Below are 24,577 nucleotides of genomic sequence, written 5' to 3' on the forward strand. Positions count from 1 at the left end.
GAATCCATCTGTACCATTTTCATGCATGTTAGAACAACTTATAGCTGCCGTTTAGCACAAATCAATTAAATGGCATTTGAATAATCACATATGGAGTTTGAATTTGAATCTTGTATTCAAACCAACTTCATTTAATCTGTTGCTAGTTGCATTAGCTCAAAACACATTCACATTGCCATGTCATGAGCATGCATCATATTGTGCATTGCATTGATTGTATTTCTTCTTTGTTGCCGGTATCTGTTCCCTCCCGATAGACGATGTTCCGACGTTGTGATCGTTGACACTGATGAAGACTCAATGTTATCTTCAGAAGTGCCAGGCAAGCAAAACCCCCTTGTTCATTCCGATACAATCCTACTCTCTCGCTCCTGCTCTCTTTTATTGCATTAGGACAACAACGATTCAACTGTTACTTGCTGCGGTAGCTGAACCCCTTTATCCTCTACATGACCTGTCATTGCCACAGTAAATAGATGAAACCCACTAGCATGAGTAGGAGTTGTTTGAGCCATGTTGTGCCTACTCATTCATGTTTGTTTGTCATGCCTGCTATTGCTTAGAGTTGAGTCAGGTCTGATTCATCGGGGATGAATCAGAGGTGTGTGAACATGTCCTACTGTGTGTGAGCTAAGTGGTGAACATGATTTGGTAAAGGTAGCGGTGAGAGGCCATGTAGGAGTACATGGTGGGTTGTCTCATTGAAGCCGTCCTTAGGAACTGAGTTCTGTGTTTGTGATCCATGATTCAGCTACTACCATGCATTGGGCCCTGAAATATGACCCCGCTCGACTTCCTATTCACCCTAGTCCTCTGTCCAGGAGTTGCAAGTAGTTTCTGGTGTTTGTAGCTTACTGGAGGCCGTGGACAGCGCTGACCGTAGGGGTGGGCTGTGATGCGGTAGGTACGTGGCACTGTGTACCGGATAGCCGTTAGGTATCTCGGGAACCCTACACACATCATTTGGGGCTATGAGCGAAACTCCGGCCGGATCTCCTCATGGATGGAACCCGAATAGGCGATAAACCTGGACTAGAGACTTGAGTGTTTAGGTAGGTCGTGGTCTACACCCACGTCGGCTTTCGCTTGAAGTCTGCCGAGCACATGTCGTGTGCAGACGCTAAGTGGTGGAAACATGTATGAAGAAGTACACCCCTGCAGGGTTAACATCATCTATTCGAATAGTCGTGTCCGCGGTAAAGGACTTCTGGGTTGCTTATATCAGTTCATAGACAAGTGAAAGTGGATACTCTAAAATACGCAAGATAAGCGTGAGTGCTATGGATGGCGTTCTCGTAGGGAGACGGGAGCGGATCCATAGTGGTGTATTGATATGGTGAATATGTGGACTCGTGTGCGCCACCTCAAAAGAGTTACTTGCAGTCGTAGTTCAGGTTAGCCACTGAGTCAAAGATGGCTTGCTGCAGTTAAACCCCACCATCCCCTTTGTTGATAATGGTGCATATGTAGTTAGTTCTGATGTAAGTCTTGCTGGGTACATTTGTACTCACGTTTGCCTATTTTATGTTTTTGCAGAGAGACTTCAGTCTCACTAGTAGTTCCACGTGGACTTCGACGTTTAGCTTGTTACCTCAGCTACGATCTTGTGCCTCGGCAGGATTGGGTAGATAGTCAGGCTTCTCAGCCTTTTTCATTTGTAGATGTCTGTACTCAGACATGTTGAGCTTCCGCTTGTTCTTTGATTTGTATGCTCTGAATGTTGGGTCATGAGACTCATGTTTGTAATATCCCGCTCCTCGGAGCCTAATGGATACTTACTTGTGTCGTAGAGTCATGTTGTGATGCCTTGTTGTATTTGCACATATCGAGCATATTGTGTGTATGATTGAAATGCTTGGTATGTGTGGGATCTGGCTATCTAGTTGTTTATCTTTAGTAGCCTCTCTTACCGGGAAATGTCTCCTAGTGCTTCCACCGAGCCATGGTAGCTTGCTACTGCTCCGGAACACTTAGGCTGGCCGGCATGTGTCCTTCTTCGTTCCTGTGTCTGTCCCTTCGGGGAAATGTCACACGATGAATACCGGAGTCCTGTTAGCCCGCTACAGCCCGGTTCACCGGAGTCCTGCTAGCCCAGTGCTACAGCCTGGATTCACTCGCTGATGACCGACACGTTCGATGCTGGGTCATGGATGCCTGTCCCTGTAAGTCTTTGCCACTTTGGGTTTACGACTAGCCATGTCAGCCCGGGCTCCTTATCATATGGATGCGAGCGACACTGTCATATACGTGTGCCAAAAGGCACAAACGGTCCCGGGCAAAGGTAAGGCGACAACCGTGGGAATACCGTGCGTGAGGCCGCAAAGTGATATGAGGTGTTACATGCTAGATCGATGTGGCATTGAGTCGGGGTCCTGACAGCTTTGGTATCAGAGCTTGACTGCATGCAGGATTACCAAGCCAAACTGGTCGAAGTTGAGTCTAGAAATTCTTTAGTTATATAAGGGAATTGATTGTGGGATGGAACGTAAGGCTCTTTTTACTCCTTATACCTCATGGCCTTCTGATCTGAGTCATCATCTTCTCTTCTACGGGGATTAAGAACTAGGCTATCTCTTCTTTCTATCAGGATCACGTGTTACTAATCCGTAGACTTATAGATTGTTGGATTTAAGTCTCAGTTCAGTTCCTACTACTTCCGTATGTTAATTGTTGATCTCGAAACCTTGGTATTGTGCTTCTGAGTGGTTATGCCACCATTTTTGTGAATGTCTCAAATCTTTTCTGAGCATTTACAGCCGTTATGTTGTCCGAGTCATTCCAGGTTTCTAAATAGTCTGATGCATTTGCAAATCCTTTCCCTCTGGTTTTGATGTTCCTTTGGGCCAAGTTAATCACACTAATTGCTGAGTTGAGGTATTCTTTTACCTCGACATATATGTTGGAATTATCATTATGACCCTAGGTGTCCTAGGGGATCATCTAGTAATCTAGCCATGTTTTGTGATCCCAGTGTGATGATTCTGGCCATCATTCTCGAAAGCATCCCGTGATGCCATTTAGTTAGTAGGCATTCTATTTCTGGGTTCTGAACCCGAGATTCACCCTACTTACATCATGTTGATAGTGTTTCTAGTTCCTTTAGGATATTAGTAACCTTTGCGATAGTCCTCGAGGTTCATGGTACATCCTTCTTCCAATTACCATGAACCATTCTTGGCAGGAGTTCTTCTGAACCAAGAGATGACAACAAGAGTGCTCTCGATGAGTTCTCCATGCTATATTGTGACTCTGCCAGCTCAACCTTTCTGCATGGGTTATCCGAAAGAATTATGTTGAACGTGGTTCGACATACTAATCTATGCATCCACAACTCAGTAAGTTATATGTTCCTTTGAGTTGTCCCTCTTTAGTTGTCTACTGACCTTCGTCTATCAATTGATAGTCAAGAGTATGCGTGCGTTCGTTTATCGATGCCTATTACTCTTGTGGTCCATCAAGCCATTCTATCGCGGAATGACTAGGAGAAACAAACTCCAGTACCTCTTCCATATCCAGTATTGGGTCAAAGAAGTTGTGCTCCATAGAACAAATTGCTAATCCAGCTTTTGTTCTGCTCTACCTTGGAGTATTACCATCTTTTATATCGGGATTGTTATAGGAATTGCACACCATCCTATGAACTCTTGGTACAGTGATACTTCTTGCCATCATTGTTCATTCCTCGGTTCCCATGTTATTGTAACCGGAATGCCGACAAATGAATCGTGATGTGTGAAATCGATACTCCTAGCAACCTTGTTGCTTGGTAGTTAAATGGACAATAACCTCATTCTTAACGTGTTGGTTCTTGAATCATCATTCTAAGATTGATTGGGCTACCTTGTCCGTCTTCCTGGTGCACACTTCGATTGATGAGTTAGGATTTTGTCAAGTCCTCGCTCATTTGATCATATCGTCAAGCCCTGAAAAGCAAGATTGTTCTCGATCTTAGTAACATATCGGTGGTTCGTGACTTTCCAAATATCTTCTTGGAAGTGTTACCGGGTTGTTTCCTGACTGTTATGTTGAGCTCGTGATCAAGTTGGTTTCTTGTGAACCACCCTTTCTCCAAGAATCTGTGTTGGATATCCCTGAGCTAGTTGGTTAAGCTAGACAACAACTTGGAGAATTGGAAGATAAAAGCTTGCCTAACTTAGTTCGTTCCAAAGGGATATTCTTGTGTAGTGTGTGTTGAAGAAAGATGATATCTTCATCGATTGGTCCCTGTGGTCAGTTGCTGGACCTATTGTCTTATCAATCCTTCAATTTGAGTGTGGGCTATTGTCAAATCAAATCAGTACCAACGATGCTCGTAATGTTGTCTTACTCGTGGTTTTTCCTCAAGCATACACCGTTATATTCTTGGGTCTGACCAATGCTATCACCGTGTTCACTTAACTATGGAATTCCTTTTAAAAGGAAACCCATATGAATTGTTGTTGAGCCCATTGACAACATCCTTATCTCCTCCATGATTTTGTTGAACATTAAGCTATTGTTGGAAACTTTTGAAAGCATTTTCTTCATGCTAGCTCATGAAGTACTTGTTTGATGAAAGGAGTGACTTCCTCTTATACACGTGCATTTGGTGAAAGTTGCCGCCGTGAATTTGAGAAAGATTGTTTTGTTTCCTTTGGAATCATTCCAAATCAGTCATGCACACGTGCGAAGAATTCTGTGGTTTGAAGACTTGCAACCTTCAATCTATATGTATCCCTAGCACACCAAGCCACTGATTGATTTGTTCAAGGAGAAGGAGTTCCTTCATAAGAGCTAATCCGGACTTATGTAAGGACTTCGATATCCTCGATGATGGTTCCCAACCTGAACTCGGTAGTGTTTTATTGTAAGACTACCATGTGGTCATGCTTGTCTAGGACATCGTGTTCACACGTGTGTAGCAGAACCAGCTCATGTTTTGGAGCTTACTATCGTAGTTCATTCCCGAGAATCTCGCAACGTCGTCTCGTCTATTTGTGTTGCAAACTTTCATTTTTCTTCCAGACTTGATGAGTCTAGAATATCCTGACACCAGCCAGATCTGAATCTCAGGCAGATATAATGGTTGGAACATTTCCCAAGAACTATAATACTGGTCCCTCGATAACCGGTAAAGTGGATGTCATGGCCAACACACCCAGCCGGAAGACCTATTATTGTAGTATCTTGATTGAAGAAGTTGGCCACCTTCCCATAAGGACTTCATAGGATTTACTCCCTAGTTGTGCCTTATGATTTTTGTCTTCCCGAAGTCCGACCTTTTACTTGATGTTCTAGATACCAAACCATTTCGATGAATGGGATACGCTAGCACATCAAGGAGAACATTAGGAGCGGAGTGCTAAATGTCTCTCGGTCGATCATCCAGATTTTGTTTCCTTGGCCTCGCTAAGGTGAAATCTGAGAAGGTGTTATCTTCCTTTGCATCTGCATCATCCATCATTAGCCATCATGGTAGTATGTTGTGTTGCCAGGATCCTTGACACGGATGTTGGTAAAACCTTGATGATTGTGGAAATGCTCAAGTTCTTGAGAGCACGCACAAGCGCTACGTGTTATTATCGGCACTAACTGGGATTCCTCTCAGTTTCCTCGGCAATGCTATGACCTTTTCAAACAGTGAATTCACTCTCTATTGTTGGGTTCTTCCCTAGTTACCAGAATCATTCCCAGCATTTGCATTTTGTTCCCAGCTTGCACCACCAATGTGCCATTCTACCATGGGTCTCTTCCATTTCCGGTGGTAAGCAAATTCATCCATTACGTTGTCTTCAACAAGGTAATCCACATCATCCATTCTAATCCGGGTATGCCATTCTACCGACCCCCTCCAAACGATCGCTCGAGAATTGCCTTAGGCTGGTTTAAAGAGTTTCAATGATCTCTGGATCAAAGGTAATTCTTTTTGCCACTTAAGGGGATATATCTACGAGTCACGGCTCCTAAGGTGTCTCGTTGTGGTATCATGGAAACTCAACTCCTCGCTACGTTGACAACCATTCACCACCCTTTTAAGCGTGGAATTGTTGTCTACCTAGTGAACCCTCGTCATTTATTCCACTCCATCCCTCTAGATGTGTGTTTTGTGTCTTAGCTCGAGTGGTGTTACTATGCCTCATTCTGCGAGTTGATCCTAAGTTGTTCGATCTTCGAGAAGATCGATCCTTCTAGAGTCTCCTTCTCCTCTCGTGGTCGTGTTAGCTGGAGTTCTCAGAGCAAGACGTCGAGACAATGATGGTGATCAAATCAACGTTCTTTTGAAGTGCAACCTGGATCGTGAAGATTATGTTAGTTGGCGTTCTTCCCTCATCTTACCCTACGGTTGAATCTCGGGACGCGATTCTTGTTTAGTGGGGGTGAGTTGTCACATCCCTAGCTTCTGGTGCTGCCTAGTGTTTGCATCATGTTTAAATTTTTGAAACTTGAACTGAGGAAATTTGGAAGCCTCAAAACCCTAAATAAAAGAAGGGCAAAAACCCTAAAATCTCATTCATTGTTCCAAAATGCTCTTCTTAAATGTTTGATAATTTTGGCAAAGGGTTCTGGTCCCAACCAAAATATTGAACATTTTTAAGGACTTAATCTTGGGACTTTGAATTTAAATCATTAGCTATTTGAATTTGAATTATATTCATATAATTAGAATATTATTTCAAATACCCCTGAAATATTTTATGAGCTTTTGGAAAAGTCCATCTAGCAAAATAAAAATATTCAGAGGAGTTTTTGGCATTGTTTGAGTTATTTTAAATTCAAAACAGTGGCAAAAGATTAAATAAAAGAAAACAGAACAGAAATATAAAAAAGAGCAAAAGCCTACCTGGGCCACCTACCTGCAGCCCACCTAGCGCCCCACCTGGCGCCAGCAACCGGCCCAGCTCCTGTGCTGGCAGCCCACCGGTGCGGCCAGCCCACCAGGCGCCTTCCCCTGTCGCCTTCCTCCTCGTGCCAGTAGGCAGAGGAGGGACACCGCGACGCCGCCGCGCGCGCCACCTCCACCCTGCTCTGGCCACCTCTTGCTTCGCGCTGGAGGCTCGTCCTCCTCCCTGACCCCGTGCCTGGATGACACCATGCTGCCCCGACTCCCTCTCGCACTCTCCCTCGCCTCATACTCTCCTCTGCTCTCTCTCCCTCTCTGCCCGAGCGGAGCTCGTCGCCACCGACGCCGTTCGCCGCGGCCACAGCCACCCCCTCGCTCCCTCTCCACATCCCTGAGCTCCGTCCCGACGCCATGGAGCTGCACACCGACGCACGCGACCAGAGGAGGCCCCAGTCGACCCAAGCGTCATCGTCTTCATCCCCGGTGCCCGGAGATCGCCGCCGTAAATTCGCCGTCGCAGAAGCTTCCCCGAGCTCGCCGACCCCTCCGTTCGATCCACTGTGAGCCCCGCCGCCTTTTCCCCTCCTCCTAGAGCTCGTTTCCGCCCTCTAGCCGCCTCTTCCGCCGTGCCCAAACCTCGCTGCCGCCGTGCCATGTCGCTGCCGCGGCCAGAGCTGCCTCCGCCCATTTTTGAGCGTGCCGCCGTTCTCACCGTGCTCCCAGGAGCCGAATGCAGGCACCAGCTCCTCCTGCCGTGCTCCCTAACACCGACCCCGAGCTCGCCCGAGCTCCGGCCGCCGCCGAGGTCGACACCGTGCTCAACTCTGGCCACCTCGCGGCCTCCCGTCCGTTCCTTTGGATGCGAACAAGCAAGAGCTCCTCCCTAGTGCCCCTAGCGTGCCAAACCACCGCTCGTAGCGCCAAACCCGCCACCACCCGAACTCCGGCCGCCGCACACGAGCTCGCCGTCGTCGGTACCGGCCACCACAGGCCCGGCTAGCACCACCTAACGACGCGCGCCGGTGAGGGCACTCCGACGCGCCTAGCCGCAACTCGAATCGTGCCCTGTGGGCGATTCCCGAGCCTCCGCCGCGTCTGGTCGTTGCCGGCGGCTAGACGCCGGTGGATTAGCCCCGGTTGACCAGGGATTTGACCCCCCTGGGTCATTAACATGTGGGCCCGAGGCCCTGCTAATTTAGTTTAGATACTAATTAAATTTTAGCTAACCCACTGACTCGCTGACTGTGGGCCCCAGCCCTTCTAATTACTTTAGTTAAGAATTAACTAAACCCTGGTTAGTACTGAGTCACTGACCAGTGGGCCCCACTGGTCAGGTTTGACTCAGACTAGCCCCTGTTGACCTGCTGACATCATGCCAACGTCATGCTGACGCAGTAATGTTTCTGGATTTATTTTTATTCAGGAAATTCCAGAAAATGCCTAAAACTTCTATAAATCATAGAAATTCAACCGTAACTCCAAATTAAATAATTTATATATGAAAAATTATCAGAAAAATTCAAGGAATCCATCTGTACCACTTTCATGCATGTTAGAACAACTTATGGCTGCCGTTTAGCACAAATCAATTAAATGGCATTTGAATAATCACATATGGAGTTTGAATTTGAATCTTGTATTCAAACCAACTTCATTTAATCTGTTGCTAGTTGCATTAGCTCAAAACACATTCACATTGCCATGTCATGAGCATGCATCATATTGTGCATTGCATTGATTGTATTTCTTCTTTGTTGCCGGTATCTGTTCCCTCCCGATAGACGATGTTCCGACGTTGTGATCGTTGACACTGATGAAGACTCAATGTTATCTTCAGAAGTGCCAGGCAAGCAAAACCCCCTTGTTCATTCCGATACAATCCTACTCTCTCGCTCCTGCTCTCTTTTATTGCATTAGGACAACAACGATTCAACTGTTACTTGCTGCGGTAGCTGAACCCCTTTATCCTCTGCATGACCTGTCATTGCCACAGTAAATAGATGAAACCCACTAGCATGAGTAGGAGTTGTTTGAGCCATGTTGTGCCTACTCATTCATATTTGTTTGTCATGCCTGCTATTGCTTAGAGTTGAGTCAGGTCTGATTCATCGGGGATGAATCAGAGGTGTGTGAACATGTCCTACTGTGTGTGAGCTAAGTGGTGAACACGATTTGGTAAAGGTAGCGGTGAGAGGCCATGTAGGAGTACATGGTGGGTTGTCTCATTGAAGCCGTCCTTAGGAACTGAGTTCTGTGTTTATGATCCATGATTCAGCTACTACCATGCATTGGGCCCTGAAATATGACCCCGCTCGACTTCCTATTCACCCTAGTCCTCTGTCCAGGAGTTGCAAGTAGTTTCTGGTGTTTGTAGCTTACTGGAGGCCGTGGACAGCACTGACCGTAGGGGTGGGCTGTGATGCGGTAGGTACGTGGCACGGTGTACCGGATACCCGTTAGGTATCTTGGGAACCCTGCACACATCATTTGGGGCTGTGAGCGAAACTCCGGCCGGATCTCCTCATGGATGGAACCCGAATAGGCGATAAACCTGGACTAGAGACTTGAGTGTTTAGGTAGGTCGTGGTCTACACCCATGTCGGCTTTCGCTTGAAGTCTGCCGAGCACATGTCGTGTGCAGACGGTAAGTGGTGGAAACATGTATGAAGAAGTACACCCCTGCAGGGTTAACATCATCTATTCGAATAGTCGTGTCCGCGGTAAAGGACTTCTGGGTTGCTTATATCAGTTCATAGACAAGTGAAAGTGGATACTCTAAAATACGCAAGATAAGCGTGAGTGCTATGGATGGCGTTCTCGTAGGGAGACGGGAGCGGATCCATAGTGGTGTATTGATATGGTGAATATGTGGACTCGTGTGCACCACCTCAAAAGAGTTACTTGCAGTCATAGTTCAGGTTAGCCACTGAGTCAAAGATGGCTTGCTGCAGTTAAACCCCACCATCCCCTTTGTTGATAATGGTGCATATGTAGTTAGTTCTGATGTAAGTCTTGCTGGGTACATTTGTACTCACGTTTGCCTATTTTATGTTTTTGCAGAGAGACTTCAGTCTCACTAGTAGTTCCACATGGACTTCGATGTTTAGCTTGTTACCTCAGCTACGATCTTGTGCCTCGGCAGGATTGGGTAGATAGTCAGGCTTCTCAGCCTTTTTCATTTGTAGATGTCTGTACTTAGACATGTTGAGCTTCCGCTTGTGCTTTGATTTGTATGCTCTGAATGTTGGGTCATGAGACTCATGTTTGTAATATCCCGCTCCTCGGAGCCTAATGAATACTTACTTGTGTCGTAGAGTCATGGTGTGATGCCTTGTTGTATTTGCACATATTGAGCATATTGTGTGTATGATTGAAATGCTTGGTATGTGTGGGATCTGGCTATCTAGTTGTTTATCTTTAGTAGCCTCTCTTACCGGGAAATGTCTCCTAGTGCTTCCACCGAGCCATGGTAGCTTGCTACTGCTCCGGAACACTTAGGCTGGCCGGCATGTGTCCTTCTTCGTTCCTGTGTCTGTCCCTTCGGGGAAATGTCACGCGATGAATACCGGAGTCCTGTTAGCCCGCTACAGCCCGGTTCACCGGAGTCCTGCTAGCCCAGTGCTACAGCCTGGATTCACTCGCTGATGAACGGCACGTTCAATGCTGGGTCATGGATGCCTGTCCCTGTAAGTCTGTGCCACTTTGGGTTTACGACTAGCCATGTCAGCCCGGGCTCCTTATCATATGGATGCTAGCGACACTGTCATATATGTGTGCCAAAAGGCGCAAACGGTCCCGGGCAAAGGTAAGGCGACAACCGTGGGAATACCGTGCGTGAGGCCGCAAAGTGATATGAGGTGTTACATGCTAGATTGATGTGGCATTGAGTCGGGGTCCTGACACTTGTCAACTTACTTGCCACTACTAGTCTTTTCTTGCTTCAACGGCATTGTGGGATGAAGCGGCCCGGACCAACCTTACACGTACGCTTACGTGAGACCGGTTCCACCGATTGACATGCACTAGTTGCATAAGGTGGCTGGCGGGTGTCTGTCTCTCCCACTTTAGTTGGAGCGGATTGTATGAAAAGGGCCCTTATGAAGGGTAAATAGAAGTTGACAAAATCACGTTGTGGTTATTCGTAGGTAAGAAAACGTTCTTGCTAGAACCCAATTGCAGCCACGTAAAAGATGCAACAACAATTAGAGGACGTCTAACGTGTTTTTGCAGCGATTGATCATGTGATGTGATATGGCCAGAAGTTGTGATGAATGATAAATTGTGATGTATGAGATCATGTTCTTGTAATAGGATTCACGACTTGCATGTCGATGAGTATGACAACCGGCAGGAGCCATAGGAGTTGTCTTTATTTTTGTATGACCTGCGTGCCATTGAAGAACGCCGTGTAACTTATTTTACTTCATTGCTAAACGCGTTAGTCATAGAAGTAGAAGTAGTCGTTGGCGTGACAACTTCATGAAGACACGATGATGGAGATCATGATGATGGAGATCATGGTGTCAAGACGGTGACAAGATGATCATGGAGCCCCGAAGATGGAGATCAATGGAGCTATATGATATTGGCCATATCATCTCACAACTATATAATTGCATGTGATGTTTATTATGTTTATGCATCTTGTTTACTTAGGACGACGGTAGTAAATAAGATGATCCCTTACAAAAATTTCAAGAAGTGTTCTCCCCTAACTGTGCACCGTTGCTACAGTTTGTCGCTTCTAAGCACCACGTGATGATCGGGTGTGATGGATTCTTACGTTCACATACAACGGGTGTAAGACAGTTTTACACAGCGAAAACACTTAGGGTTAACTTGACGAGCCTAGCATGTGCAGACATGGCCTCGGAACACGGAGACCGAAAGGTCGAACACGAGTCGTATGGAAGATACGATCAACATGAGAATGTTCACCGACGATGACTAGTCCGTCTCACGTGATGATCGGACACGGCCTAGTCGACTCGGATCGTGTAACACTTAGATGACTAGAGGGATGTCTAATCTAAGTGGGAGTTCATAATTTGATTAGAACTTAATTATCATGAACTTAGTCTAAAGCCTTTGCAAATATGTCTTGTAGATCAAATGGCCAACGCTCATGTCAACATGAACTTCAACGCGTTCCTAGAGAAAACCAAGCTGAAAGATGATGGCAGCAACTATACGGACTGGGTCCGGAACCTGAGGATCATCCTCATAGCTGCCAGGAAACAATATGTCCTAGAAGGACCGCTAGGTGACGCTCCCGTCCCAGAGAACAAAGACATTATGAATGCTTGGCAGTCTCGTGCTGATGATTACTCCCTCGTTCAGTGCGGCATGCTTTACAACTTAGAACCGGGGCTCCAAAAGCGTTTTGAGCATCACGGAGCATGTGAGATGTTCGAAGAGCTGAAACTAGTTTTCCAAGCTCACGCCCGGGTCAAGAGATATGATGTCTCCGACAAGTTCTACAGTTGTAAGATGGAGGAAAACAGTTCTGTCAGTGAACACATCCTGAAGATGTCTGGGTTGCACAACCGTATGACCCAGCTGAATATTAACCTCCCTGATGAGGCAGTCATTGACAGAATCCTTCAGTCGCTCCCACCAAGCTACAAGAGCTTTGTGATGAACCACAATATGCAGGGGATGGTAAAGACCATTCCTGAAGTATTTTCTATGCTGAAGTCAGCAGAGGTTGAAATCAAGAAAGAACATCAAGTGTTGATGGTCAATAAAACCACTAAGTTCAAGAAGGGCAAGGGTAAGAAGAACTTCAAGAAGGACGGCAAGGAGGTTGCCGCGCCTGGTAAGCCAGTTGCCGGGAAGAAGTCAAAGAATGGACCCAAGCCTGAGACTGAGTGCTTTTATTGCAAGGGGAAGGGTCACTAGAAGCGGAACTGCCCCAAATACTTAGCGGATAAGAAGGCCGGCAACACCAAAGGTATATTTGATATACATGTAATTGATGTGTACCTTACCAGTACTTGTAGTAACTCCTGGGTATTTGATACTGGTGCCGTTGCTCATATTTGTAACTCATAGCAGGAGCTGCGGAATAAATGGAGACTGGCGAAGGACGAGGTGACGATGCGCATTGGGAATGGTTCCAGAGTCGATGTGATCGCCGTCGGCACGCTGCCTCTACATTTACCTACGGGATTAGTTTTGAACCTTAATAATTGTTATTTAGTGCCAAGTTTGAGCATGAACATTGTATCTGGATCTCGTTTAATACGAGATGGCTACTCATTTAAGTCCGAGAATAATGGTTGTTCGATTTATATGTGAGATATGTTTTATGGTCATGCTCCGATGGTCAATGGTTTATTCTTAATGAATCTCGAGCGTAATATTACACATGTTCATAGTGTAGATGCCAAAAGATGTAAAGTTGATAACGATAGTCCCACATACTTGTGGCACTGCCGCCTTGGTCACATTGGTGTCAAGCACATGAAGAAGCTCCATGCTGATGGACTTTTAAAGTCTCTTGATTATGAGTCGCTTGACACATGCGAACCATGCCTCATGGGCAAAATGACCAAGACTCCGTTCTCCGGAACAATGGAGCGAGCAACCAACTTGTTGGAAATCATACATACCGATGTGTGCGGTCCAATGAGCGTTGAAGCTCGCGGAGGATATCGTTATGTTCTCACTCTCACTGATGACTTAAGTAGATATGGGTATGTCTACTTAATGAAACACAAGTCTGAGACCTTTGAAAAGTTCAAGGAATTTCAGAATGAGGTGGAGAATCAACGTGACCGAAAGATAAAGTTCCTACGATCAGATCGTGGAGGAGAATATTTAAGTCACGAATTTGGCACACACTTAAGGAAATGTGGAATCATTTCACAACTCACACCGCCTGGAACACCTCAGCGAAACGGTGTGTCCGAACGTCGTAATCGCACTCTATTGGATATGGTGCGGTCTATGATGTCTCTTACCGATTTACCGCTATCATTTTGGGGATACGCTCTAGAGACAGCTACATTCACTTTAAATAGGGCACCGTCTAAATCTGTTGAGACAACACCGTATGAATTATGGTTTGGGAAGAAACCTAAGCTGTCGTTTCTAAAAGTTTGGGGATGCGATGCTTATGTCAAGAAACTTCAACCTGAAAAGCTCGAACCCAAGTCGGAAAAATGCGTCTTCATAGGATACCCTAAGGAAACTGTAGGGTATACCTTCTACTTAAGATCCGAAGGCAAGATCTTTGTTGCCAAAAACGGATGCTTTCTAGAAAAAGAGTTTCTCTCGAAAGAAGTAAGTGGGAGGAAAGTAGGACTCGATGAAGTACTACCTCTCGAACGGGAGAGTGGTGCAGCTCAGGAAAATGTTCCTGTGATGCCCACACCAACTAAAGAGGAAACCAATGATAATGTTCAAGGTACTTCGGATCAAGTTGCTACTGAACTTCGTAGGTCCACAAGGACACGTTCCGCACCAGAGTGGTACGGCAACCCTGTCCTGGAAATCATGTTGTTAGACAACGGTGAACCTTCTAACTATGAAGAAGCGATGGCGGGCCCAGATTCCAACAAATGGCTAGAAGCCATGAAATCCGAGATAGAATCCATGTATGAAAACAAAGTATGGACTTTGACTGACTTGCCCGATGATCGGCGAGCGATAGAAAACAAATGGATCTTTAAGAAGAAGACGAACGCGGATGGTAATATCACCATCTATAAAGCTCAACTTGTCGCTAAGGGTTATCGACAAGTTCAAGGGATTGACTACGATGAGACATTCTCTCCCGTAGCGAAGCTTAAGTCCGTCCGAATCATGTTAGCAATTGCCGCATACTATGATTATGAGATATGGCAGATGGACGTCAAAACGGCATTCCTTAACGGGCATCTTAAGGAAGAGCTATATATGATGCAGCCGGAGGGTTTTGTCGATCCTAAGATTTCTAACAAAGTATGCAAGCTCCAGCGATCCATTTATGGGCTGGTGCAAGCATCTCGGAGTTGGAATATTCGCTTTGATGAGATGATCAAAGAGTTTGGGTTTATGCAGACTTATGGAGAAGCCTGCGTTTACAAGAAAGTGAGTGGGAGCTCTGTAGCATTTCTCATATTATATGTGGATGACATACTCTTGATGGGAAATAATATAGAATTTCTGGACAGCATTAAGGCCTACTTGAACAAATGTTTTTCAATGAAGGACCTTGGAGAAGCTGCTTATATATTAGGCATCAAGATCTATAGAGATAGATCGAAACGCCTCATAGGTCTTTCACAAAGCACATACCTTGATAAGATTTTGAAAAAAGTTCAAAATGGATGAGTCCAAGAAAGGGTTCTTGCCTATGTTACAAGGTGTGAGATTGAGCTCAGCTCAGTCACCGACCACGGCAAAAGATAAAGAAGAGATGAGTGTCATCCCCTATGCTTCAGCCATAGGATCTATTATGTATGCCATGCTGTGTACCAGACCTGATGTAAACCTTGCCGTAAGTTTGGTAGCAAGATACCAAAGTAATCCCGGCAAGGAACACTGGACAGCGGTCAAAAATATCCTAAAGTACCTAAAAAGGACAAAGGACATGTTTCTCGTTGATGGAGGTGACGAAGAGCTCGTCGTAAAGGGTTACGTCGATGCTAGCTTCGACACAGATCTGGATGACTCTAAGTCACAAACCGGATATGTGTATATGTTGAATGGTGGAGCAGTAAGCTGGTGCAGCTGCAAGCAGAACGTCGTGGCGGGATCTACGTGTGAAGCGGAGTACATGGCAGCCCCGGAGGCAGCGCATGAAGCGATTTGGGTGAAGGAGTTCATCACCGACCTAGGAGTCATACCCAGTGCGTCGGGGCCAATCAAACTCTTCTGTGACAACACTGGAGCTATTACCCTTGCCAAGGAGCCCAGGTTTCACAAGAAGACCAGGCACATCAAGCGTCGTTTCAACTCCATCCGTGAAAATGTTCAAGATGGAGACATAGAAATTTGCAAAGTACATACGGATCTGAATGTCACAGATCCGTTGACTAAACCTCTCTCGCGAGCAAAACATGATCAACACCAGAACTCTATGGGTGTTCGATTCATCACAATGTAACTAGATTAGTGACTCTAGTGCAAGTGGGAGACTGTTAGAAATATGCCCTAGAGGCAATAATAAAAGTATTATTATATTTCTATGTTCATGATAATTGTCTTTTATTCATGCTATAACTGTATTATCCGGAAATCGTAATACACGTGTGAATACAAAGACCACAATATGTCCCTAGTGAGCCTCTAGTTGACTAGCTCGTTGTGATCAACAGATAGTCATAGTTTCCTGGCTATGGACATTGGATGTCGTTGATAACGGGATCACATCATTAGGAGAATGATGTGATGGACAAGACCCAATCCTAAGCATAGCACAAAGATCGTATAGTTCGTTTGCTAGAGCTTTGCCAATGTCAAGTATCTCTTCCTTTGACCATGAGAGCGTGTAACTCCTGGATACCGTAGGAGTGCTTTGGGTGTATCAAACATCACAACGTAACTGGGTGACTATAAAGGTGCACTACAGGTATCTCCGAAAGTATCTATTGTTTTATGCGGATCGAGACTGGGATTTGTCACTCCGTATGACAGAGAGGTATCTCTGGGCCCACTCGGTAATGCATCATCATAATGAGCTCAAGGTGACCAAGGTGTTGGCCACGGGATCATGCATTACGGTACGAGTAAAGTGACTTGCCGGTAACGAGACTGAACAAGGTATTGGGATACCGACGATCGAGTCTCGGGCAAGTAACGTACCGATTGACAAAGGGAATTGTATACAGGGTTTGATCGAATCCTCGACATCGTGGTTCAACCGATGAAATCATCGAGGAGCATGTGGGAGCCAACATGGGTATCCAGACCCCGCTGTTGGTTATTGCCCGAGAGTGGTCTCGGTCATGTCTGCATGTCTCCCGAGCCCGTAGGGTCTACACACTTAAGGTTCGGTGACGCTAGGGTTGTTAGGAAGACTAGTATGTGACTACCGAATGTTGTTCGGAGTCCCGGATGAGATCCCGGACATCATGAGGAGTTCCGGAATGGTCCGGAGGTAAAGTGTTATATATTGGAAGTTGTTAAACGGGCACCGGAAAGTTTCGGGGTCATACCGGTATTGTACCGGGACCACCGGAAGGGTTCCGGGGGTCCACCGGGAGGGGCCACCCCTCCCGGGGGGCCACTTGGGCTGCGTGGGGATAGCAGCCAACCCCTAGTGGGCTTGGCGCCCCCCCTTGGGCCCATGCGCCTAGGGTTGGGGGGGAAACCCTAAAGGGGGCGCACCCCCCTTGCTTGGGGGGCAAGCCCCCCACCCCTTGGCCGCCGCCCCCCTCTAGGGTTTCCCTAGAGGGCCAGCCCCCCTTGCCCCTTCTCCTAGATATAGAGGGGTGAGGGGAGGGCTGCTACACACCACAACTCAAGGCGCAGCCCCTCCCCTCCCCAACACCTCTCCTCCTCCGTACGTGCTCGGCGAAGCTCTGTCGGAATACTGCTGCACCAACTGCACCACGCCGTCGTGCTGCCCTTGGAGCTGCCTTCCTCAACCTCTCCTTCCTCCTTGCTGGATCAAGACAGAGGAGACGTCTCCCGTCCTGTACGTGTGTTGAACGCGGAGGTGCTGTCCGTTTAGCACTTGGACATCGGTGATCCGAATCACGTTTGAGTACGACTCCATCATCACCATCCCCTTGGCAAGCTTCCGCTCGTGATCTACAAGTGGTATGTAGATGCAAACTCTCTCCCTTGACTCATTGCTTAGATGAACTCATAGATGGATCTTGGTGAAACCGTAGGAAAATTTTTAATTTTCTGCAACGTTCCCCAACATCATGATCATATAGTCCTTCCATAAATGGGTAGCCAGCTTCTGTTGAGTGCCGTGTCTCGGACAGGGCTCGTTCAACAATTGCTCAAGTGTGGGGCCTAACCCACCAGACCGGGGAGGCGGCCTCCCTTTGTGCCATTGGTTATTACCCTGCGCACTAGTGTTAGCCACAAAATCCAAACTACTGCCAGCCTGACATTTATTACCTCCTTGATTTGCCGGGTTGTGCTGAGGGCCCTTGCTGTTGCCGTTCTTCTTTCCCTTCCCTGCCTTGTCATGATCCGACTCGGGATCCTTGGTACTATCAGAGTCGGCGTACTTGACTAGAGCCGCCATTAGTGTGCCCATATCATTACAATCGTGCTTGAGCCGCCCCAGCTTTTGTTTCAGAGGCAAGAAATGGCAATTTTTCTCCAACATTAAGATTGCAGAGCCGGCATCCATCTTATCAGATGAATCTATTATGGCTTTAACCCGGTGCACCCAATGGGTTGTAGACTCGCCCTCCTCTTGCTTGCAATTCGTCAGATCCACGATTGACATGGGCTGCTTGCACGTGTCTTTGAAATTCTGGATGAACCGGGCCTTTAACACCGCCCATGAACTGATTGAATTAGGTGGCAGGCCCTTCAACAAAGTGCGGGCGGTCCCATCCAACATCATGGTAAAGTACTTAGCCATTGCAACATCACTGACCTCCAATAACTCCATAGCCATCTCGTAACTTTTGATCCATGCCCCGGGCTATAAGTCGGCCGTGTAATTCGGCACCTTCCTAGGTCCCTTGAAATCTTTGGGGAAACGCTCGTTACATAGAGCTGACACTAGACAGGGGACTCCTCCGGTCCTAGTCGCCACACCTGCCTCGATAGAAGTAGTCGGATAAGCCGGATACGGCTGGTAAGCCGTCAACTGAGCCGTCTACTCAGCCGCCTGCTAGGCCGCTCGCTCAGCCCCTTGACATATTCGGTCTTGATCTACCAAGTTAAAGGCCTCATGGTGCGCTGGGTTATGCCCCCCTGGCTGGTCACGGTGCCTGACGTTGCTTGAAACAGCCGCTGAATCCATGTGCCTGCTATAACTCGGGCTTCGGCTTCGACGAGGGGTTGAGTGGATCCTATCCTGGCTGTATGAGTACGCCTCCTGCTGTGCCAAGGCCGTCTGAAGAAGTTCTCTCACCCGGCAGGCTTCAACCACCGTCAGAGAATCACCATCAATTGGGAGAGCCGCCAATCGTGCCACTACCGCTATCATGTTCTCCAATGGGTTAGAATAGTGACCCGGGGGTGTTGGTACGTACTAAGGTGGTGCCGTGTTTACACGGGGAGGTCCCATCACCTGTGGTTGAACCGGCGTGCCGTCCCCGGGTGTTGCAACACGGTCCGCTCCTGCATGTGGAGAGAGCCACGGCGGGTTACCTATATGCGGGGAGAGCCACGACGGGTTACTGGGCCCTGCTCCTGGTGTGTGAAAGAGGTTTCGAGCGTCATAAACCGGGGGGAGTCGAGACTGAGTCTTCTGATGCCTTCTCCTCATGACCTCATTAGACGCGTTCTGATCTTGTGTGAGTCGGAAAGTCTGTGCCTGGATCTGCTGAGCCCGAACATCCAGAGCTGCCTGCTCTGCAGTTATCCTGACATCTTCCGCTGCTAGGTCTTCCTTAGCCTGCGCCATATCCAATTTTTGCTGTGCCACCTCCTCATCATGACGAGCTTGGTCCACCCGACGGTTAACATAGTGGTCAGCTTATCTGTAAGATCCATCAGCACCTGAGCCGGCGAGCGCACAGGGCCTCCTGCCCCGGCTGCTACTGCCCCCGGGGTCATGGCTGCCGCAGCTGTGGAGTCTTGGATAGGTTGTGTACCGGCCATGAAGATCCCAACCCGGGTCGGCGGCTCGAAGCAATCCGGAATGCTGCTGCCACCGGAACAGCCCCCGAGCATGCCGTCTTGCAGTTGATACAATGAATCTGTCTCTCCTGTGGATGACCCGCAATCAGAGTAGATGGTCGTCTCACCGCCAGATGCTGATCTTTCATAGAGCCCTTCATGGATGCATCCCACGAAGGCATGCTTCACAGCAGGCAGAGCCTGGGCGTGTTTCGCGCACTGAGCCGTTTCAACGAGGTCGGTGCAGATGTCCGGCTCAGGTCCCGGCTCACCCATCTTGCCAATGAATACGTGAATTCCGCTGAAGGGGGCCCGGTACCCATACTCAATTGAGCTAGCCTTAGGGCCCCAGCCCGCGTCGTCGATGTAGAGCTTGCTGCAACGACTCTTGGTCATCCAGCCCACAATGTATGCCTTAAGCCCTTCGAAGCTGCCCTTCAAGAACTCAAATCCACCATGCGCTGGCACCACGGTGGGCGCCAACTGTCGTGGAATTGTCACGGCAGATGTCCTAGTGAAAGGACTTAGTCGTGGAGCCATCGCAACTAGGAAGCTTGATGGGGTTAATCGGGACAAAGGACACGAGGTTTATACTGGTTCGGCCCCTTACAGTGAAGGTAAAAGCCTACGGTCCAGTTTTGTGTGGGATTGCTTATATCTTGATAACCAGGGAGAAAATCGCTTGACCTAGCTCTCGAGTTTCTATTACTTGCCCTGAACCGCCGCCGGGTCATCCCTTTATATACATAGGTCGACGCTCCGCGGCTCTACAGAGCCCCGGCCGGCTTATAAACAGTGTCCGGCTCAGTCTCTTAACATTTCTTATCTTACAACACAAGTCACGCATACATGGCGGTTTATCACTACTGGCCTTAAGTCACCTCTGGGCTTTGGGCCCTTACTGAACCGCCATCCTCAACCTTGGTCTTGGGCTTCAAGAATACTCATAGGTATAACCCAGCCCCTCCTGGGCGGGTGATACCTAATAGTTATATCCCCAACACATAGGGTTCATACTTTCACTAGTGCAAGTTCTCTCAACAATAATAACATAATTGAGCAGACTAAGGCATAGCCTAGTGGTGGGAAGGGGCTGATGCCTTCCCACCCACCCAGGTTCAAGGCATGGTACTTGCAATTTGGGTTTGTTGCACCAATTATACTGTAGGGGGTTCCCTTACAGTCTTTCTGTCAAAATAATAATAATAATATAATTGGATCATATAACTATCCCTCAACATGCAACAAAGAGTCACTCCAAATCCAGTAATAGCGGAGAACAAACGAAGAGATTATGGTAGGGTACGAAACCACCTCAAAGTTATCCTTTCTGTTCTATCTATTCAGGAGTCCGTAGTAAAATAACACGAAGCTATTCTTTCCGTTCGATCTATCATAGAGTTCATACTAGAATAACACCTTAAGACACAAATCAACCAAAACCCTAATGTCACCTAGATACTCCATTTTCACCTCAAGTATCCGTGGGCATGATTATATGATATGCATCACACAATCTCAGATTCATCTATTCAACCAACACAAAGTACTTCAAAGAGTGCCCCAAAGTTTCTACCAGAGAGTCAAGACAAAAACGTGTGCCAACCCCTATGCATATGTTCATGGGCGGAACCCACAAGTTGATCACCAAAACATACATCAAGTGGATCACGTGATATCCCATTGTCACCACAGATAAGCACGGCAAGACGTACATCAAGTGTTCTCAAATCCTTAAAGACTCAATCCAATAAGATAACTTCAAAGGGAAAACTCAATCCATTACAAGAGATTAGAGGGGGAGAAACATCATAAGATCCAACTATAACAGCAAAGCTCGCGATACATCAAGATCGTATCATAGAGAGAACACGAGAGAGAGAGATCAAACACATAGCTACTGGTACATACCCTCAGCCCCGAGGGTGAACTACTCCCTCCTCGTCATGGAGAGCGCCGGCAGGGTGTCAGAACAGGCTCCCGAGAGGTTTTTGGTGGCTACAGAGGCTTGCGGCAGCGGAACTCCCAATCTATTTTGTTCTTCGATGGTTTTAGGGTATATGAGAATATACAGGTGAAAGAAATCGGTCGGGGGAGCCTCGAGGGGCCCACGAGACAGGGGGCGCGCCTAGGGGGGTGGGCGTGCCCCCACCCTCGTGGCCACCTCGAAGCTTCCTTTACTTCAACTCCAAGTCTCCTGGATCATGTTCGTTCCAAAAATCACACTCCCAAAGGTTTCATTCCATTTGGACTCCGTTTGATATTCCTTTTCTTCGAAATACTGAAATAGGCAATAAAACAACAATATGGGTTGGGCCTTCGGTTAATAGGTTAGTCACAAAAGTAATGTAAAAGTGTATAATAAAGCCCATAAACATTCAAAACAGATAATAATATAGCATGAATGCTTCATAAATTATAGATACGTTGGAGATGTATCATGGACTTTGGTGGACTTGCTTGATGATCGGCAAGCCATAGAAAATAAATGGATCTTTAAGAAGAAGACCGACACAGACGGTAATATTACTGTTTACAAAGCTCGACTTGTTGCGAAAGGTTTTCGAAAAGTTCAAGGAGTTGACTACGCTGAGACTTTCTCACCCGTAGCGATGCTTAAGTCTATCCGAATCATGTTAGCAATTGCCGCATTTTATGATTATGATATTTGGCAAATGGATGTCAAAACTGCATTCCTGAATGGATTTCTGGAAGAAGAGTTGTATATGATGCAACCAGAAGGTTTTGTTGATCCAAAGGGAGCTAACAAAGTGTGCAAGCTCGAGCGATCCATTTATGGACTGTTGCAAGCCTCTCGGAGTTGGAATAAACGCTTTGATAGTGTGATCAAAGCATATGGTTTTATACAGACTTTTGGAGAAGCCTGTATTTACAAGAAAGTGAATGGCAGCTCTATAGCATTTCTAATCTTATATGTGGATGACATATTGTTGATTGGAAATGATATAGAATTTCTGGATAGCATAAAGGTATACCTGAATAAGAGTTTTTCTATGAAAGACCTCGGTGAAGCTGCTTACATATTGGGCATCACGATCTATAGAGATAGGTCAAGACGCTTAATTGGACTTTCACAAAGCACATACCTTGATAAAGTTTTGAAGAAGTTCAAAATGGATCAGCCAAAGAAAGGGTTCGTGCCTGTGTTACAAGATGTGAAGTTGAGTCAGACTCAATACCCGACCACTGCAGAAGATAGAGAGAAAATGAAAGTCATTCCCTATGCTTCAGCCATAGGTTTTATCATGTATGCAAAGTTGTGTACCGATGTGTGCCTTGCTATAAGCATAGCAGGGAGGTACCAAAGTAATCCCGGAGTGGAGCACTGGACAACGGTCAAGAACATCCTAAAATACCTGCAAAGGACTAAGGATATGTTTCTCGTTTATGGAGGTGAAAAAGAGCTCATCATAAATGGTTACATCGATGCAAGCTTTGACACTGATCCAGATGACTCTAAGTCACAAACCGGATACATATTTTTATTGAATGGAGGAGCTGTCAGTTGGTGCAGTTCCAAGCAAAGTGTCGTGGCGGGATCTACGTGTGAAGCGGAGTACATTGCTGCTTCGGAAGCAACAAATGAAGGAGTTCATATCTGATCTTGGTGTCATACCTAGTGCATCGGGTCCAATGAAAATATTTTGTGACAATACTGGTGCAATTGCCTTGGCATTGGAATCCATATTTCCCAAGAGAACCAAGCACATCAAGAGACGCATCAATTCCATCCGTCATCAAGTGTCGAAAGGGGACATAGAGATTTGCAAGATACATACGGATCTGAATGTTGCAGACCCGTTGACTAAGCCTCTTCCACGAGCAAAACATGATCAACACCAAAGCTCCATGGGTGTTAGAATCATTACAATGTAATCTATATTATTGACTCTAGTGCAAGTGGGAGACTGAAGAAAATATGCCATAGAGGCAATAATAAAGTTATTATTTATTTCCTTAATTCATGATAAATGTTTATTATTCATGCTAGAATTGTATTAACCGGAAACTTAGTACATGTGTGAATACATAGACAAAACATATTGTCCCTAGTATGCCTCTACTTGACTAGCTTGTTAATCAAAGATGGTTATGTTTCCTAACCATAGACATGTGTTGTCATTTGATGAACGGGATCACATCATTAGGAGAATGATGTGATGGACATGACCCATCCGTTACAGTTTCATTGCTACTGCTTTCTTCATGACTTATACATGTTCCTCAGACTATGAGATTATGCACTCCCGAATACCGGAGGAACACTTTGTGTGCTACCAAACCTCACAACATAAAAGGGTGATTATAAAGGTGCTCTATAGGTGTCTCCGAAGGTGTTTGTTGGGTTGGCATAGATCAAGATTAGGATTTGTCACTCCGTGTATCGGAGAGGTATCTCTGGGCCCTCTCGGTAATACTCATCACTATAAGCCTTGCAAGCATTGTAACTAATGAGTTAGTTGCGAGATGAAGTATTACGGAACGAGTAAAGAGACTTGCCGGTAATGAGATTGAACTAGGTATGATGATACTGACGATCGAATCTCGGGCAAGTAACATACCGATGATAAAGGGAACAACGTATGTTGTTATGTGGTTTGACTGATAAAGATCTTCGTAGAATATGTAGGAACAAATATGAGCATCCAGGTTCCGCTATTGGTTATTGACCGGAGATGTGTCTTGGTCATGTCTACATAGTTCTCGAACCCATAGGGTCCGCACGCTTAACGTTCGATGACGATTGGTATTATGAGTTTATGTGATTTGATGTACCAAAGGTTGTTCAGAGTCCCGAATGAGATCACGGACATGATGAGGAGTCTCGAAATGGTCGAGACATAAAGATTGATATATTGGAAGACTATATTCGGACACCAGAATAGTTCCGAGGTGTATCGGGTATTTTCCGGAGTACCGGGGGGTTAATGGGCCTCATGGGCCAAGTGGTGGAAGGAGAGGAGGCAAGCCAAGTTATGGCGCGCCCCC

The sequence above is a fragment of the Triticum aestivum genome, chromosome 6B (genome assembly GCF_018294505.1).
Source record: "Triticum aestivum cultivar Chinese Spring chromosome 6B, IWGSC CS RefSeq v2.1, whole genome shotgun sequence".
NCBI classification, from domain to species: Eukaryota; Viridiplantae; Streptophyta; class Magnoliopsida; order Poales; family Poaceae; genus Triticum; species Triticum aestivum.